At 37.4% G+C, this 5,325-nt stretch overlaps 1 non-coding gene across 1 annotated transcript; it reads right to left on the bottom strand.

The window, feature by feature from the left end:
- Positions 1 to 3,185: 3,185 nt before the first annotated feature.
- On the bottom strand, positions 3,186 to 3,292 carry LOC148843881 (small nucleolar RNA R71). Its single transcript, XR_016103933.1, has one exon. It is a non-coding gene; the product is annotated as a small nucleolar RNA R71 (small nucleolar RNA).
- Positions 3,293 to 5,325: the final 2,033 nt, after the last annotated feature.

The raw sequence follows: 5,325 nt of genomic DNA on the forward strand, positions 1-5,325 counted from the left end.
ATGAGCTCAAAAGCAAGCTAAGTTGTAGCCCAAATAGCAGCCCAAAGGGAGCTAGGGGCGGCAACTCTTAGATGTTTCTTGAAGAGAAGGAGGGAGCACTCTAGAAGGTTCATGAGGGGTGTAATACACCCAATTCTAGAGACTTCAAGAAGGGGCAATAGCCCCCTTGAAAAACTATATAAGGAGGCCTCTAGGAGGGGAGAGAGTTGTTCAATTGCTGGAGAGGAAGGCTCTCCCACTCTTAGAGGTTCGGCCACCTTGAGAGAAGAGAAGAGAAGAAGGCTTGGCGCAAGGAAGAAGAAGAAGAAGGGCTGAAGGAAGTTCAAGACAAGCAAGCTAGAAGAAGAAGGTGAATTCGAATTGAGGGCTTGTGATTCAAAGATCTTTTGTAATAAATCATTTGTAGTTTCATTCTCTTTTGATTTGAATTCAGTTTCTTTGTTATATTTTCTTTCTTCTTTCTCCTTGTTTCCATTCTTTCTTGATGTATTTCAGCTTGTAAAATTTCAGTTCAGCAATCTAATTCTTTTTGATTCATTCAAATGGTCATGAATTGTACTTGAAGTTTCTTAAATAAGGGTGTTATTGTAGAGTAATTCGGCCAACTAACCTTCAAAACTCTCAGATCTGATATTGCAAGATCTGAATTGCTTGAAAGAGAATTCAGATCTGCAATTTTCAGATTGGCCGAATTAATCTACAGTTTGGAATTCCTAGAGTGCTTGAGAGAGACTCACGGAATTCAGATCTACTATTCAAGAACTGAATTGAGTGCAAGGTTAGAGATAACTTGCACAATTCAGTTGGTGATCAATTCAGATTTGAATTGATGCCTTAGAAGTGTTTGAAGAAATGCATGCATGGGGATTAGATTCTTGCTAGAGATAGAAGAACCGTCACTCATGCATAGGATGAACATGCGCTTGAGAGAGGCTGTTCATGACCTTGGGGTTTCACCAAACCAAGGCTCAATCATGATTTATTCGAATGATCCAAATTGATAGATTGCTGAATTCTGAGATTGACATTTACTGCTTACTCTTCTAACCTGATTTGAAGGCAATTGGGCCAATGATTTAGATAGATTTTAATTTAGGATTTCTTAGCTTTCATTAGAGTTTTGATTTATTTGTTGATCAGATAAGAAGTGCTCAATTTAGTATTGGTAATTGTTTCCTAAATCCTCGTGGGAACGATACTTCACTCACTACTTTATTACTTGAACGGCTAGTGCACTTGCTAGTGTCACAATGAGCCACACATCAAGTTTTTGGCGCCGCTGCCGGGGATTTATAGAAGCAATATTAGGAAACATTGAGCATTCTTAATCTGATCTCATTCAGCATTGCATTCATAGTTGGGTTAATTTGCTAACTTTTTCATTTCAGCTTGGACTGCAACTGCTGTACTACTGTAGTTATGTTTCTTCTTTCTTAAGTAGATTACTTTCTTTTTCTGGTTTCAGTTTCATTTTAATAAAGACATATTTGATTACTATTCAATCTTGGTGTTGTTCCCTTCAAAAAGAAAAAAAAAAAGAAAAAAATTCACATAAACATGAGTGTTGCAGATCTGAGTTGCATTCGGCACTCAGATCAGCAGATTTCAGATCTGCAGCACTCAGCCGAAAAGAATTGCTTGTGTTTCAGAATTTTATTTCTTTTTCCATTACAAAATATATATATATATATATATATATATATATATATATATATATATAGCTCAGTTCAGATCTGAGTTCCTCTGAACTCAGACCTGAACTGATACAAGTTTAAGGTGAATTGGGTGCCATCATCACCCCAATTCACCCTATGATAAATCCGACATACCCCAAAGGTAATTGGATAGCAAAGAATGAAAAAGAAAATTCAGATCTGAACTATAGTTGAGGACTGAACTGATACAGAGCACATTTTGGATTTTGGGTGACTTGAACATTTGCTTTATCCATTTGTAACCGAGCTACATTAGCTAAGGAGGTGTATGTTTGGATTGAATAATTGTTATGCCTCAGATATTTAAGAAAAAATTAGCACTTTCCAAGTATTTCTATTAGCATTCAGATCTGTAGCAGGGCTGCTATAGTGCAACAGTTAGCAGACCTGATTTCAGATTTCTACAAAAGTTGTATGGACCGAATAGGTTGCAATACCAAAACCCAATTTTCAGGTCTTAGCAAGTGTTTGATATGCATCAGCTATACAGGTTTGAGCTTCAATTGTAGAGCTTAAAATCCTTAACCCAAGCCTAACTCAGGACTGGTTTTAGTTTATTTCAGATCCTTTTAAATTATTTTTCAGATCAGATCTGATTTCAGCCCTAAAGCATCACAGACTTGATTCCAACCTCAATGGATGTATATTGTAGTGTATACAAATGAGTGTGTATGAGATATACAACTCAGATCTGAATTATTATTTGTTAATTTCTCTGGACTAACAATACCAAAGACTTGTAGATCTGAACTCAACTAAATTGGGTCTGAATTCAGATGTTGGAATCGATGGATGTAGATAAAGGAACCTTGAATAAGATGATTGGTTTAAATCTGCTTTTAGTATAATCGGCTTCATTTATTTATGATAGGATGTAGGTTTTTGTATTCCAATAATTCACTTTACATTTTCAATGTGATAGGATTAGTTATTTATTTTCTTTTGTGAATATTGGCATTTTTATTGCTTTGACTTTAACAGTTTATGACAAGCAAACCTGAACTGGAAGAGATTCTTTACGACCCGGAGATTGAACGGACTCTCCGTGTCCGTTTGAGAGCTGCTAGGCAAGTCAGACAAGAAGCACAAGAAATGGCTGAACAATGAACTATGATGGATTATGCCAAGCCCACCCTCACCGGGACTGTCTCCAGCATTATCAGGCCAACTATTGCTGCCAATAACTTCGAAATTAAACTGGCCATAATCCAAATGATACAAAATACGGTTCAGTTTTGTGGTATGGCCCATGAGGATCCGAATGCCCATATTGCTAACTTCTTGGAAATCTGTGACACCTGCAAACACAATGGGGTAAGTGATGATGCCATCCGACTGAGGTTATTCCCATTTTCTTTGAAGGATAAAGCCAAAGCTTGGTTGAACTCATTACCGGCAGGATCTATAGCCACATGGGACGAAATGGCCAGCCGTTTTCTCTCTAAATATTTTCCCCCTTCTAAAACTGCTAAAATGAGGAATGACATCACTACTTTTTTCCAGCAAGAGGGGGAATCTTTATATGAGTCATGGGAACGATACAATGAGCTGTTAAGGAGAGTTCCTCACCATGGCCTCCCCATTTGGCTGCAAGTGCAGACTTTCTATAATGGTCTTACTGACTCAAATAAGACCATATTAGATGCTGCAGCCGGATGATCCATAAATAATAAAACTCCTGAGGTTGCCCATGCACTTATTGAGGAAATAGCAGCCAACAACTATCAATGGCATTCGGAAAGAACTCAAACTAGGAAGCAGCAAGGCTTGCATAATGTTGACACTTATACAGCACTATCTGCACAAATAGGAGCACTCAGTAAGAAAATATATGAAATGCAGATAGCTGCCATGCATGTGCAGCCTCTTAATTGTGAATTGTGTGGGGGAGGCCACATCAGTACAGACTGCCAAGTTGGCAATCAGTTCAGACCATCTACTGAACAAATTGACTATGTCAGCAATTCGTCAAGACAGTAGGGTTAACAGAGTCACCATACTTTCCATCCACTGTTTATCTTGATAACCAATAATCTCTTATGCTTGCTCATGAACAAGTTAAGGAATCTTTTTGTCATTTATCTTTTTAGAATATTAGTTAGTAAAATAAAGATCTTTTTCTCAAAATTTCAATTCTTTAAGGACTCAGTTCATCATTTTCTTTTCTTCAGTTTGCTCTAGCAAGTGTGATCCCCTAACATTACGAACATTGAGGACAATGTTCATCTTAAGTGTGGGGGAGTGAGCCCGAGGCTAGGGTATGGGGGCTGAAACCATGCACCTCATTCACCCCAACACACATATGCAGGCAATGACATAACCAAAAAAGACTGGAACCCCTCAAGTTCATTATTATTTATTTGATGATTTTTTTTTTTAAGAAGGAATTCAATGAGTTGAGGGAGACTGATGTACTTGTTAAGTTTTTATTCTTGTGAATGGCCCAATTTGATATATGCATGAGAAAAGGGGAGTTGAATATGCTTTTCAGCATGACTAGCCCTAACTATTTTCATGTGTATGTAAGCCCTTGATTTTATGGTTAATGGTCAAGAGAGCTAGTGCACATCTGAAGTGCTGATTCTTGAGGTTCAAAAGCCCAAATTGACTCCGCTATTTTGAGCTGAATAGTAAAACTAGCAGCTCAGAACATGAGTCCTACCTCAAGTAAGTGACCAGTGTGAGATGGAGCATAAGATGCACTCACACCAAAAAAAAAAAAAAAAAAAAAAAAAAAAAAAAAAAAAAAAAAAGAAAAGAAAAGAAAAGTGTGTGAGATGGAGTATAAAATGCACTCACACCGAAAAAAAAAAAGAAAAAAAAAGGGTGAGATGGAGCATAAGATGCACTCACCCTTAGAAATAAGTAATTGTGGTGACAACCGAGGTTCAAAGGGGCACTCTAAAGTTGAACTCTCATTGAGATTTAGTTACAGATGTGAAACTTAGTGAAATTTGATTATTAACCTTGACAATTAAGGAGCTGATTTATATATGAATTAGGAGTGAAGGCTAGACTATGATGAAATTCATATTCTCCTTTCCTTGGATCTGATACATATCTTAAATGGTAATTTACAAGAATAAGAGTTGAGCACTTACAAAAGTTCTCCAACTACTCAATGCATTTCTATCTTAAAAAGTTCACCAAGTAAATGGTGAGAACAGAAGGGGGGAATGTTAAGTTTATGGCTGATGTCTTTGCTTGAGGACAAGCAAAAGCTTAAGTGTGGGGGTATTTGATGAACCTACAATTTATCTATATTTTATGAGGTTTTTGCATGAAATTTTATGCTAGTTTAATTAGATTTTGCCCTATTTTAGCTTGATTGCAAGAAAGATTTCAGGGGGAGCCAAATCAACAAAAAGAAGGCAAAAGCAAGAAAAGAAAGCCCAAAATTTATCAAGTTCAGTCCGGCCCAGCCATGAGAGCAAGGGAGTTTCATTCGGCCCAAGTAGTGCAAGCTAACTCTTTGGAAAACCCAAGGGAAGAAGCCTAGCAAGAAGAAAATTTTGGCCCAGCCCATTTTTAGCCCAAATAACAGCCTAGAGTGTAGCCCACATGAGCTCAAAAGCAAGCTAAGTTATAGCCCAAATAGCAGCCCAAAGGG

The sequence above is a fragment of the Nelumbo lutea genome, chromosome 8 (assembly GCF_056320005.1).
Source record: "Nelumbo lutea isolate HS-2025 chromosome 8, American lotus-T2T, whole genome shotgun sequence".
Classification (NCBI taxonomy): Eukaryota; Viridiplantae; Streptophyta; class Magnoliopsida; order Proteales; family Nelumbonaceae; genus Nelumbo; species Nelumbo lutea.